Below are 14,625 nucleotides of genomic sequence, written 5' to 3'. Positions count from 1 at the left end.
AGTGAAAGGCTCTGGCCCAGGACCAGGCCTCCCAAGCACAGTTCATGCTCTGTTCTCGCCTTGCCTATGGCTTGGGACAAGATACAAATCCTCTCTTAGGGCTCTAGAGCTTCACCGCCATGCCTTCCTGAATCCTGCTGGTGGTCATCATGGATGCTCCTGGGAGACAAAGAGCTGACCATCCCAGGAAATAGCAGCAAAGGTGCCAGGCACAACTTTCCCACTGGAGAGCCCCAACCAAGGCACACATTGGAACTCGAAGCTCCAAAAGGGGTGAGTATTGTAGAAATGGGCTCCTCGGTGCTAAGAGAGTGATGAGCAGGGCTTAAGCCTGGCCTGCAGGAAGGGCAAGGACACTCCCCTGCCCCGAGAATAGAAGCTTCAGAAGCAGTGCTCTTGCTCATCTCTGGGAGGGTGGGGAGGGCTCCACTTAAGGCGAGGAGTCTATGGCAGTCCCCACCTGCCTCACTCTGTTTCTGCTTTAGATATTTAATGCCTGGACTTTAGATCAGGCCACCAGAGGCAACTGACAACCCCGTCCTAGGGTGGATCCCTTTCCCTCACCTCACTCTGGTAGAATTTGGGCAACCTGGCTACTAGTGCAGTGTTTTACTTTTTCAAGACATGGTTTATACTGTAAAGATTTATCACTCAAATTGGCTTAATAAAATGCTGATTGGCTAGTAGCTAGGCGGGAAGTATAGGCAGGGCAACCAAACTAAGGATGATGGGAAAGAGAAGGGCAGGGTTTAGAGTCACCAGCAGATGCAGAGGGAGAGAAGATGAATGTGCCCTGATAATAAATGTACCACCACGTGGCAGAGTATAAATAAGGAATATGGGTTAATTTAAAAATGTAAGGGCTAGTTAGTAATAAGCCTGAGCTATTGACTGAGCATTTATAATTAAAATAAGCCTCTGTGTGGTAATTTGGGAAGTGGCTACTGAGTATTTGGGAACATGGAGTTGGGCAAGGAAACATCCAACTATATATACATCCCTTCATTGCCCTGACTGTCCTGGAATTCACTCTATAGACCAGACTGGCCTCAAACTCAGAAATCTTCCTGCCTTTACCTTCTGAGTGCAAGATTAGTGTGTGCTACCACCACCTGGCTTTCTGCTTAGTGGGATTAATTATCATGGAACATTAGTGAGGGCACAGATGTGCCCACAATGCCAAGATGCCAAAAGTTCTCCTGTCACCTGGGTACATGAGAGTCCACAGCTAGTGTTTGTTGTGCCTGGCAAGGTACAGGTGATCATTAGAGAGGACCGATTGGAATTCATGAAGTCATCTCACTTGGTGTGCAGGTTCTGTCAGCTGGCTAGTCCCTCCCTCTCTCTGCAGGCTGTGGGGATGGAGTGCCCTGGGTACTGCTCAGGAGGCCAACAAAGAGCTCACTACTCTGTGAGAGAGACAGAGCAGCACCCCAGACTCCTCTGCCACTGACCCCCTCATCAGTCAGGGAGCACAGCAAGAGCCTGCCTGACCTAGCCCAGCTACCATATTACCATTACAGAGGGTGCTCAGTACCTCCTGGAGGTACAGTACTGAGACATAAGCAGAATTGTACAGTATTGTACACATGGCTGAACACTTCATCCACAGGGGATCATGCCATTATATTACCCAGGTTAGAGACACGAGTTAAGCCACTGAGCCACCAAGATCATGTAAGTTCTAACATGTGTAATTGTTTTAAAAGTTATATGATACATGAGTATACCTGGAGGTATATATACATAGACTTCTGTTCCTATATGGCGTGCGACAGTCAAGACTAAAATCTATTCATGGAAAAGAGGATTGAGAAATAAGAAGTTCCCTTTTGTTTGTTTTGTTTCAATGCTGGGGACTGGTCCTAGAGCCTCATGGTTGCTAAACTAAGGACACACTCTAGCACACCCGAGCCCCAGTAAAGGGTTCCAGGAGGACACCAAACTGTAGTCAAAAACGACAGGACCAGGTCTCCATGTACCAACACGGATTACATGTTTTTAAAAGTCGGAATGGAATAAGTTGCTCATAGTAAAAGGACAGGTACAGGGCCAGCAAGATGGCTCAGCAGCTACCAGTGCTTGCTGCCAAGTTTGACAACCTGAGTTTGAACCCTGGAACCCACATGGTGAAGAGAGGATCAACTCCCAAAAGTTGTCCTCTGGCAAACATACACACACACTCCAATAAAAAACACACACACAAAAAAAAATTGGGACTGGGACAGTACTTGTATTTGGGAATTATTAAACTCCAAAATAATGTTTACTGTTGAGAGATAGCCCAGTGCAAGCCCAGAGGTGAATGCTGGTGATACACAGACAGGCAAGGGCCAGGGAGGGACTGCTGGCCATACCTGCTCTTGTATCGTGTTACAGAAAATACTTGAAATGAGATTCTGGAAAATCTGGGTGTTGGGTTCCCTGGTCGCTGCATTATTATTATTTTATTTTCCCCTACCTGTGTTTAAAATAATAGTTCTACAATTAAAGATTGCAAGGCAGTATCTGCTGTACCCGGACAGGTGCACACCTGTAACCCCAGCACTTGGGAGGTGGAGACAGGAGGATCAGATCAAGGCTATCCTTGGTTACCTAATGTGTTTGAAGATAGCCTGGGGTGCCTGAGACGCTGTCTCAAAAACAGAGGAAAACAAAATGCTCCAACATAGCAGTCCATACACTTTAAAAAGTAGGGGCTTCAGATGCTCCCTGTCTTTCCCTCCTCACAGCAGGATTGGCCCTTCATAGCCCTTCAGAAATTCACAGAGTCTCTGTGAGCTCCTATGCCCCAGACCTCTTAGGTGTGAGACCCAACAGTGCTGGCATTGGGGTGTCCCTGGCCCTCAGATGTGGCAGGTTCTTGGCTCCCCTGTTCTTGCTCTTTTCCTCATCAACTCAAATCCAAAATGACTTGCCAAGCACCGTGGTAGTACACTCTTTTTCTCCTTCTTTTTATCCACTTCTTAAAATAAATCAGACCTAGGTTCAAGTCTCTTCCTGTGACCCACAACAAGTAACTTAGCTCTTTTGAAGCTCAGTTTGTTCATCTATAGAATGGGAATGTAACCATTCTTCAGGTTATCTCTTAGTCTAGTGAGGACAAGGGAAACAGCTTGCATGGCCTGACATGGGTGCCTGGGCCTGTATTAGGAGGTCTTTGGTTTGTTTCTTTGTTGTTGTCATTGTTGTTTTTAACCACTGAGACAAAGATCTGAGTGAAACAGAAGAAGGAGCTCAGAGTTTCGATCCATCAGCTGACTCCACTGCCTGGGGTCTATGGCTAGGCACAGCATCAGAGCAGCCAGCGTGAGAGAGGAAGGGATCAGGACAAGGCATAGCCCCCAGAGACACCCCGACACTCCTGTACCCCCAGTGACCTATTTCCTCCAGTGAGGTGCTGCTGAAGTGTCTAACGTCCTCTAAAACAACACATATTCGACATATGGGGACATTTCATATCCAGATCATGACAGGCCTGTCCACTCCCTGTCTCCCTGCTGGCCATTCCCAGCAGTGCTCAGCTCAGGGCTGACCTCTGGGGACACCATTTCTTTCCAAATGTCACCTTCAGTAATCCTCTGTGCTCCCTGTATGATGGTGCTCTCCTACAGTCTCGGCTACTCAGATGCTGAGGTGGGAGGGTCACTTGAGTCCAGGAACTCAAGACCAGACTGAGCAACATGGCCAAACTCTGTCTCAAAAAATAAAAAACCAAAAACAACCCACCCCTTTAATTCCTTTTCTTATACTTTGGAGGATTTGGTCCCCAAATTGCAAGTATTAAATCATGTTTCCTTATCTCCCGTGTTTTTATTAACCAAAGACATAGTTGCCACTCAGAGCTTCCAATCTGCATGTCTTGCTGGGTGCTGCTCATGGTGACATGGTTCTGGCCAGGGGCTGTAGCATGTGTGGCCTTCAGACCCTGCGTCTTACACCTTCAGTTGGCATGAACTGTGAAAGCTGCCGGCCTTGTCCAGGTGAACACTGTCTTTATAGGTGAGGCTGATTGGCAGACTGGGAACCGAGTTTCTTTGTCATACCTTACTGTAGAGCTCCATGTGGGTCCCAGGCCCCCACCCTGCAGGGCTCACTGCAAACAGATGGCATGCACAGTGCCGCACAAAGAGTGTAGGGTTTGCACACAGTGCCGCACAGAAGAGTGTAGGGTTCGCACACAGTGCCACACAGAAGAGTGTAGGGTTCGCACACAGGGAAGTGGCAGAGCTGTCTGCATACAGGTCCCACAGACCTTGGCTGTAGGCCACCACATCTTATTGCCCCTTGCTGATAACACACTCGTTTATATTAGGGAGGGGTGACAGTCTTGACCAGATCCTGGACCTCAGCACTCAGAGTAGTGGCCAGGTGGGCGCGTTGAGAAGGACGATAGGCCACACCAGTCATCTCGGAGGGCAGGCGAGCCTGTACCAACTCCCCCACCCCCACCTGGGTACAGTGGAACTTCACCTCTGGTCTGGGTAACCACAGGGGCACCTGAAAGAGGAGGGAGGGGCAGGTTGTCTATGGCAAACAATTAAAACTTGAACCTGGGAGAGGGGGCAGATTGTCTACGGCAAACAACTAAAACTGAACCTGGGGCCAAAGAGAGGCTCAGCGGTTGAGAGTACTGGTTTTTCCAGAGGACCTGAGTTCTGGTCCCAGCACCCACATAACAGCTCTATTGTCTGTAGCTCTAATTCCAGAGTATCGAGCAGATCTGGCACCTTCACACAAATACATTCAGGCAAAACACCAGTGCACATAAAATAAAAATTAATAAGGCTTAAAAATAAAACTTGAAGCTACAGTACTGAAATCAGCCTGGTATTGGCATAAGAATAGACAGGAGGACCAATGGAACTGAATAGAAGACCCGATATCAATCCACACATCTTCGAACACCTGATCTTTGATAAAGAAGCAAAAAATATCAAATGGAAAAAAGAAACCATATTTAACAAGTGGTGCTGGCATAACTGGATCTCAACATGTAGAAAAATGAAAATAGACCCATATCTATCACCATGCACAAAACTCAAGTCCAACTGGATCAAAGACCTCAACATAAAGCCAGCCACACTTATAGAAGAGAAAGTAGGAAGTACATTTGAACGCATTGGCACAGGGAACCACTTCCTAAATAGAACCCCAGCAGCACAGACACTGAGAGAAACAATTAATAAATGGGACCTCCTGAAACTGAAAAGCTTCTGTAAAGCAAACGACATGGTCAACAAGACAAAATGACAGCCTACAGAATGGGAAAAGATCTTCACTAACCCCACATCAGACAGAGGTCTGATCTCCAAAATATACAAAGAACTCAAGAAATTGGACACCAAAAGATCACATAATCCAATAAAAAAAATGGAGTACAGACCTAAACAGAGAGCTCTCAACAGAGGAATCTAAAATGGCTGAAAGACACTTAAGGAAATGCTCAACATCCTTAGTCATCAGAGAAATGCAAATCAAAACAACTCTTGAGATTTCATCTTACACCTGTAAGAATGGCCAAGATCAAAAACACTGATGACAACTTATGCTGGAGAGGTTGTGGGGAAAAGGGAACACTTCTGCATTGCTGGTGGGAATGCAAGCTGGTACAACCCCTTTGGATGTCATTGTGGCGATTTCTCAGAAAATTAGGAAACAACCTTCCTCAAGACCCAGTAATACCACTTTTGGGTATATATCCAAAGGATGCTCAATCGTGCCACAAGGACATGTGCTCAACTTTGTTCATAGCAGCTTTGTTTGTCATAGTCAGAACCTGGAAACAACTTAAATGTCCCTCGACAGAAGAATGGATAAGAAAAAATGTGGTACATTTACACAATGGAGTACTATGCAGCAGAAAAAAAATAACGACAGCTTGAATTTTGCAGGAAAATGGGTGGAGCTAGAAAATGTTATTTTGAGTGAGGTAACCCAGACACAGAAAGACAATTATCACATGTACTCACTCATAGGTGGTTTTTAAACATAAAGCAAAGAAAGCCAGTCTACAAACCACAATCCCAGAGTACTTAGACAACAATGCAGACCCTAAGAGAGACATACATAGATCTAATCTACATGGGAAGTAGAAAGTAGAAAAAAACAAGATCTCCTGAGTAAATTGGGAGCATGGGGACCTTGGGGGAGGGCTGAAAGGGGTAGGGGAAAAGTAGGGAGGGGAGCAGAGAAAAATATAGAGCTCAATAAATATCAATTAAAAAATGTTTTAACACAGGGCAAACAAAAAAAACCACAAAACCCTGCTCCTTTAGTCTGCCTACTGGATCTGGAAGCTACTTAGTATCTTTTTATTTTTTTAAAAGATTTATTTTGTATACAATATTCTGTCTGTGTGTATGCCTGTAGGCCAAAAGAGGGCACCAGACCCCATTACAGATGGTTGTGAGCCACCATGTGGTTGCTGGGAATTGAACTCAGGACCTTTGGAAGAGCAGGCGATGCTCTTCACCTCTGAGCCATCTCCCCAGCCCCCCTTAGTATCTTTTTAATGAATTATTTTGCTGCCTAAATTACACAGAGTCCTGTTGCTTATACTCGAAGATCTCCACTAATAGCTGTCTACAGTTCCTTTAAAGATTTGTCTTACTTACTCCTGAGAATACCAAAAAGATTATATTTTCAGGGAGACTTTCTATTGAAGGGAAATCTTTGTAGATATCTGTTTTGTTGTGAATAGCAAAATTAAAGACTATAAACCTAAAAAAAAACAAGAACAAAAAAAACTTGAACCTAATATGTGACCCTGAGCTGGAGCATATGATTTAAACACAGGTGGAAAAATGAACACAGAAGCTGCCCTAGAAGCCATGCTGTGTGTTGAGTCATGGCTCTGACCCCTTCCCCTCATCGTGCCCCCTACCNTCTCTCTCTCTCTCTCTCTCTCTCTCTCTCTCTCTCTCTCTCTCTCTCTCTCTCTCTCTTTCTCTCTCTGATAGGGTCTCACCATGTAGCCCTGACGGGGCCTAGATCTTGCTATATATACTCCAGTCTGTCCTTGAACTCACAGATCTGCCTGCTTCTGCCTCCCAAGTGCAGTGCTCACCAGGCCTGGCTGAATACACGGTTTTAAAAGAATGTTGTGAGCTAGGCATAGTAGCATGTGTTTTAATCCCAGCACTGGAAAGGCTGCAGCACGTGTATTTCTGTGAATCTGAGGCTAGTCTGCTTTACGTAGAGTTTGAGACCAGCCACGGCTACATCTCATAAAAACAAAACAGTCTAGAAAGAGAGCTTATTCATTAAAACACTTGTGCTTACAGAAGACCCAAGTTCGATTTCCAGCACCCACATAGTGGTTCACAATAGTCCATAACTTCAGCTGCAAGGAATCCAACACCCTCTTCTGACCTCTCTGGGCACCAGGCATGTGCAGCTCACTATCCTGAGTCCCCACTCCAGCTCAACCTCTTGCCCACAAATGAGCTTTCATGGGATCCAATAAGCCCTGTGGTGAAAACAAAGGCTTAGGATTGGAAAGATGGCTCTATGGGTAACAGCTTGATGTGCAGGCTTGAGTTTGGATGCCCAGCACCCTTGGAACCTCAGCACTTGGTATAGAGTGGAGGCAGGAGGATCAGTTTGGCTCCATGGTGACTAGCCTAGCTCCAGTGTCACATGCATGCACCACACCCACACACAAACTAAATAAGGGGAAGGGTGTATCCCTCTCCCTTTTTTTCTTTCCTGGTATGAGGTCTTGCAGTGTGGTCCAATCTAGGGTCGTCCTGCCTCAGCCTCCCAGGTGAAGGGATTACAAGTGTGTGCCACCACGCCAGACTTAGAATGTAGACTTTTGAGCTGGTCATCTGGTAGACTTAAGCCAGCTCTACCATGGAGTAGCTGTGTGGTCCAGGGCAAGCCCCTTGCTTCTCTGAACATTGAAAAGGAGCTGTTTCAAGCCCGTCTCCCAGCAGCTGCAGGACACTCAGTCTGTACTACATACTTGAAATGTGGCAGTAAACAGAGTATGGAGTTTTTACTGTCTTGGTGTCTATGTGCTGGTGGGGGAACAGACAATAACCGGCTAGGACTGTCAGCTAGGGCAACACAGCTCCAAGGGTACTTGGTATTGGGGATGCTAACACCTCCTCACAGACCTGAAGGACTCAGTGGGGTAATGTACATACCGTATGAAACATTGGGTCTAGCACACAGTAGATGCTCAATAAATGCTTGTGGAAAAAATGAATTTGATAAAACAAGTAATTGTCCCTGAACCCCAGTCATCAAGCAGTGACTTGGAATGGGTAACTCTCCTGAAAGACTGTTGTGAAAAAAACTGGATGTCATAAATACTAGGCCATAGTGATATTTTGTTAATGATTTAACAAATAAAGCTTGCCTGAAGGTCAGAGTGCAGAGTTAAGCCACCAGAGGCCAGGGAGTGACGGCACACACCTTTAATTACAGGACTCAGGAGACAGGGGCAAAGAGATCTCAGGAGACAGGGACAGAGAGTTCAAGACCACCCTGGGCCACACAAGATTGAATCTGTCTAAAGGAGAAACAGAGCTCACACAAAGGTGATCCCAGCACTTGGGATCCCACACCTTTAATCCCAGCACTAGGGAGGTGGAGACAGGAGCATTATGGCTGGGCTGAGAGAGGACTATAAGGCGGGAGGAATCAGGAACTCAGTGCAGTCTGAGGCAGCAGTCTGAAGCAGTCAGTCTGAGGACACAATCTGAGGATTAGTAGAGACAGGATCGCCCCTTCAGTCTGAGGATTTAGTAGAGATAAAGGTCTCTCTAGTGACTGGCTGTACTGCTTCTCTGGTGTCTGTTTTCACCCCTAATGTCTGACTCTGGGTTTTTATTTATTAGGGCCAATTAGAATTCGTACTACACATCTTCCCCATCCCCCCCCCCAGTACTTTGTTAAAAAAAAAAAAAAAGTGCTCAAACTGACCTTGAATTTGGAATCCTCCTGCCTCCATCTCTAGTAACTAGGATTATAGGCAGATGTTGTCACACCTGACCAAGTTTGTGAATGTTTACTTATTTTTTATTGTTTGTTTGTTTAGTTTGGTTTGGGGTTTTTTGTTGTTGTCTTGGTTTTGGTTTTTTGTTTTGTTTTGTTTTTGTTTGTTTGTTTTTTGGTTTTTTTCAGACGTGGTTTCTCTGTAGCTTTAGAGCCTGTCCTGGAACTCACTCTGTAGATCAGGCTGGCCTCGAACTCACAGAAATCCACCTGCCTCTGCCTGGTGAGTGCTGGGATTAAGGGTGTGTGTCACCACACCTGTCCTATAATTTTTTGGTGCGTGCATGCATGTGTGCGTGCGTATGTCTGTGTGTTTAAATAGAACTATCCCAAGGTGTGAGGCCTTCTTGTAAACCCTTTGCAAACCCTAGCTCATTTTTCTAATTTTATAGGTGAGGAAACCAGCACAGAAGGAGGCAGAGGAATTTGCTCAAGGCCATGAGACCTGGCTATCACTGGCTACTGTCTACCAAGGCACCCGGCAGCAGGCAGCAAGGCGAGGTGTGGCTTATAACCACAGCTTCACTGTAAAGCGTGCAAGCCCAGGCTTGGAAGTCACTTCAAGGCTGGTAGCGGAAGGTTTCATACTGCACTGACTTTTGGAGGTGAGAGAGTGTGCCGAGGAGCACGGAGGGACCAGAAGGATCCAGAGGCCAAAGGGAGGGCAGAAAACTCCCCAGAGGTCCCAATTCCAGGCTGCCTTCCCTTATGTAACTGAGCTTCCTCTAATCCACCTTGGCTTGGTAGAGGCCCCAGCTTGGCCAAAGAAGCAGGATTAATAAATAGGCTCTCAAGGGAGGAGGAGGAGAAAAGCTAGACTGGCTGGAGGCTTTTCTGTCCTCACCCCGGCCTTCTGGCCCTGCAGATATGCCAGCAAGACCCTCTGCCAAGCTTCCCTTTAACCCCACCTGGCAGTTCCTCCCAACCCCTGCCTCGGGTCATCCATCTGTCACTCAAGTGGTGTGGGCCTGAGCATCCGTGCCTTGGGAGGTGGTGGTGGGCTCCTTGGAAAGAGAGGACGAGAGTAAATGAAGCAATCCATGAGGTGTCAATGGACACCCTGCTCTGTCAAGGTGACTCTGGTTGTCATCAGATGCCACAGCCACACAGAGGCCTGCTGACGCGTGGCTCTTCACGCTCCGCAGAGTCGCTTCCCACGGAAGCATGCATTTAGTCCCCACAGTAGCCCGGGGTGCTGGAGTATGCTTAGGAATCCACTTCACCCACGTGGAAATTGAGACTTGGTGCGGGAGGGACTTGCTCAAGGGTCCACAGTGTGTCAGAGGCAGTGCTAAGCAAGCCCGACCCCTGCCTTCCCAGCAAACCATGAATAATGCAAGACCCCAGTGCTGGGGGGACTTGAGCTCTTTCTCTCCCCCAGCTCTTGTCCTGTCACATGATGGCGAGTCACCACTCGGTTAGCCCCAGCTCTGGGACTCAATTATCTCATCTGTGGCATGGGGATAATGTTCCTTTCTTACAGGGCAGAGACTGAGAGACAGTGTGTGGCCACCACCCTGGGGTGAGGTCCATAATGACAGTGATTCCAGCCTCCATACTTTCTTCCCTCCAGTCCACGAGCAAGTCACACAATTTACACTTTTGTCTGAGGGCTCTTAAAAACCTTGTCCCTGTCCTGCCTGGACTTTGGTGGTGCCATTTGTAGTGCGTGGCCTTCACACCTCAGCCTGTGGGGAAGGAACAGGTTAGAGTGACTGACATAATAGAGACTCACTGGGCACACGCCTTTAATCCCAGCACCGAGGAGGCAGAGGCAGGTGGATCTCTGTGAGTTCCAGGATGGGCTCTAAAGCTACAGAGAAACCTTGTCTCAAAAGAGAGAGGGGGGATTCATTAGCTATAGTTTCCTGGGCCTGGGGTTGGGGTGTGGTCCCAAGAGGACCCATGAACTCCTTGGACCACCTTCCATCATCGTCTCCACCCCGGTCACCACCAGCCTCTGCTCCACAGAGCCCACCTGCCCATCCCCCTTTTCACCCTTGACTTGGACCCTTCACCTCTCTCTCCTGTATCCCCATCCTCTGTCATCTAGGCCCACAACACACACTGTGTAGACACCAAGACTTCCTGTCAGGCTCCAACAGAAGTTTGGGATGGGGGTGCTGCCCCTTCCTGTTCCCACCTCCTGGCTACTGTGCTCCTGGGAAATGCCCTGAGATCCCTGGGGTCCCTGGTAAGGGAGTGATGTGACTCCTGGGATCCCAACTGAGTCCCCAGAGTTGACAGGCCTCTCTCTTTTTGCTCTCTGCCACAGCCCCTCCCTTAGTCCAGGCCTCTGTGGAATAGGGAGGCAGATGCCAGACAGCACCCTTGTGTTTCCCTGGGCACCATCCCTATACTCAGTGATCAGTGACAGGTACAGACACGAAGATAAAACTGACTTAGAGTGTAACCCCAGTCCAGATGTGCACCCCCAATACGTGCACAGAGACGCATACAGCCTTGGCAATGAGCTGTGTGAACACCTGTTCTCATAGAGATGTGTACCAGCTGCGGGTGTGCACATCTGGAGAGATACAAACCTTCACACCGGCAGATGCTGTGTGCCATGGAAAAAGATGAGTGCATGTAGAAAAGCATGTGGACCCTAGCCCTTGGAAAAGCACACGGTCCCTGGGGTAACTGTGCACTTCCACCATAACGTTTGCACAGAGACACGATGGACATGATGGTGAAGTACACACACTCGGCTTGTGAAGCTGCACTATGACGAGTGTGTGTGGGTGTGAGGAAGGGAAGCTGAGGCAGTGTCCATGTTGTGGCCTAGGTAGGGTGGGTGTGCCTTGACCTGATGTGGGAAATACCACAGGACATCAAGTTAGGGGTGGGGATAGTTCGTGTTCAGAACGGAAGCTGCTGAGTTGGGGGAACTGAGGAGGTTCCCAGGGATGTGGTGTCATTGGGAAGGCTGTACCAGGAAGACAGACAATGGTGCCAGGGAGCAGGACAAAAGTCTCAGAGGTGGGGGCGAGGAGTCTGGAGTCACCAAGTCACAAAAGTCATGGTCTTTCTACGCATGCTCAGAAGTCCCAGCAGCATCCCCACCGCTGGCTGGTGTTCACCGGTGCCATGAACACAGCGCTCTGCCTGCACCCCTGCTCCTCCTGCCCCAGGCATTGGAGCCAGGCACAGGTTAGAAAAGTCAGGCAAATACTGCCTTTGAAGCCGCTTGAAGCAGAGCTGGCAGTTAAACTGTGCGTCAGCTCCTCAAGGTCAGGGACTTGAGGACACTGTCTATGCCACCAGCCTGGATTGAGCCCTTCTGCTCACTGGCCCTGCTTGAGTTACCTTCTTCCCCATCCTGCCTGGTCCCTCTCTGCACTCCTGGGATTGCATCCCAAACAGACTCCTCATTCTAGAATCTTCTTGTGGGAGAACTCACCCCAAGACCCTGATACACGCGTGGGGCATCAGCTTGTTGACTGTGGAGCCTGCTGTATGGGCATATTTGAAAGACGCGTGCATGTGAGCCACCTGAGCACCCCAGCACCACGCCTCACCCCTCACCCATAAACATTCTGTTATTATTATTTATTGTTATTATTGAGACAGAGTTTCTCTGTGTAGTCCTGGCTGCCTTGGCACTCCTCTGTAGAACTCAGAGGTCCCCCTGCCTCTGTCTCTGAGTGCTGGGATTGAAGGCACGCCCTACTACTGCCCGGCTCCCTTCATTCATACGCTTGATAAAAGCTTTACCTCTCAGCCTGCCCAGAACTTTCTTTTCCGTCCAGTTCCATGGCAAAGCTGGGCTCTGGTCGGACCATTCCTGATGCCCTTTGTTGAACACCTTCCAGGTGGCCTCCTCTGCCAGCAGCCGGGGGCTCCCTGGAGACGGCCTGACAAAAGGACGGGCCAGAGGCGACACGTGCTCTGGCAGATGGGCGGCCGGATTCCTCTTGGGTAGATAAAAAGCACACTTGTTGTGGTGTTTGAGCCAGGCTGGTAAGATCCATCCATGGGCTCAGTTAATCCTGGTGAAGAATAGCAGGTGGCAGCTACCTCTTGCTGGGGAGGAAGCTGGGTCGTAGAGACAAGGCTCACTTCCACAGACCCCTCAGTCAGGCAGTGGGACAGCCAAGACTGACTTCAGTATGCCAGAAACCAGAGCTCAGGCCCATGGCCCATTTCATCCCAGTGCCCCAGGCCTAGTGCAGGCTCTGCACCAACATAGGCATTACAAATTCGTGGTGGAGGGACTGGGGAGCTGTGGGAAAGTGCTTTACACACACGTGCACACGTATGCATGCACACACACACACACACACACACGGACCTGAGTTCGATCCCTAGCACCCATATTTATTAAAGATTTATTTATTTATTATGTACACAGTGTTCAGCCTTCATGTATGCCCTCAGGCCAGAAGAGAGCACCAGATCTCATTACAGATGGTTGTGAGCCACCATATGGTTGCTGGGAATTGAACTCAGGACCTCCGGAAGAGCAGTCAGTGCTCTTAACCTCTGAGCCATCTCTCCAGCCCCTAGCACCCATATTTAAAAACCAGTTATGGTATCAAGCATGTTTTATTTCATCACAGGGAGGCAGAGGCAGCTGGATCCCTGGGGCTCACTGGTGAATTCTCTATTCAATAAGAGACCCTGTTTCAAAAATCAGGGTGGATGGTTCCTGGAGAAGAGCACTCAAGGTTGACCTCGGGCCTCTGTACATGCGTGCCTCTGTGTATGTGTGTGTGTGCATGTGTGTGTATGTGTGTGTGTGTGTGTGGGCATGCGTGCCTCTGTGTATGTATGTGTGTGTGCATGCGTGCCTCTGTGTATGTGTGTGTGTGTGAGAAAGAGAAAGAGAGAAACAAGCACACAAGAAGGAGAAAAACAAACTTAGAAAAGAACATGTAGTGGGTTAATTAAGGGGAAAGATCCCATTTTCTGCTGGACACAGGACTCCTGGGGACTCCTCCGCAGTCCCAGCTCCTAGCGTGGGGCCTGGACACAGCGATGAGCAGATGAGGCTGGTGATCAGCGAAGGCGCGTGTGCTGTTCAGGTTACACTACAGACTGTAACCATGTCTATTGCATTGGAAGACTCACAGCAGAAATCTAAAGCGCCAATTCCGCTACTCCCGATGCAGTCTTCCTTAAAAAAGACTCCTCTCCTCGCTGTCCACAAGCTCCTGCTCCCTCCCTCTGAGCTGAATTTTCACATTGGAAGGAAACTTGTCCCATCTGTCCCTCAAACATTGGACTCCTTTTGGCTCCCTCCGGAGCAGAGGATGGAGGAAGATAGGAGCATGCACCTGTCATGCATGTCAGCATATTCTGAGTGCTTACTGCACACGTTAGCACATGTGATCTCATTTCTTTATTCCCAGCAGCCCCAGAGGCAGAGCCGAATAACTGCGCTGGTTGGATCAGAAGGCCAAGCCTCACAGGAGTGAGAGGACTTGTTTAACACCACCTGACCATCTGGAGGCTGAGCTGGGATTGATCCCATCTCCTCAGGCCCTGGGAGGTAGACCCTTTCTCCACTACCCTATTTCCTCCCAGATCCTCCCTGTACAGAGTGGCCATTGCAGTTCTCAGTACGTGTCAACCTGGTGACACCAGATCCGTCACCTTAGTGAGGAGTGAAGGAAG

At 48.5% G+C, this 14,625-nt stretch overlaps 1 protein-coding gene across 2 annotated transcripts in view; it reads left to right on the top strand.

Moving 5' to 3' along the window:
* The window catches only part of Cdcp2 (CUB domain containing protein 2), a 32,986-nt gene that overhangs the window by 1,559 nt on the left and 16,802 nt on the right, over positions 1-14,625 (top strand). Inside the window, exons 2-4 of one of the 2 annotated variants that reach the window (XM_050136166.1) lie at positions 100-273; positions 9,399-9,611; positions 14,361-14,500. The gene's annotated coding sequence lies outside the window, so the exon portion shown is untranslated. Of the gene's footprint in view, positions 1-66; positions 274-9,398; positions 9,612-14,360; positions 14,501-14,625 lie in introns of those variants that run through there. The other variant, XM_050136165.1, reaches the window with a different exon arrangement.

The sequence above is a fragment of the Alexandromys fortis genome, unplaced genomic scaffold (genome assembly GCF_014885135.2).
Source record: "Alexandromys fortis isolate MF-2015 unplaced genomic scaffold, M_Fortis_MF-2015_v1.1 scaffold_13, whole genome shotgun sequence".
In the NCBI taxonomy this organism is placed as follows: domain Eukaryota; kingdom Metazoa; phylum Chordata; class Mammalia; order Rodentia; family Cricetidae; genus Alexandromys; species Alexandromys fortis.
This window is presented reverse-complemented; position numbering and strand designations above follow the sequence as displayed.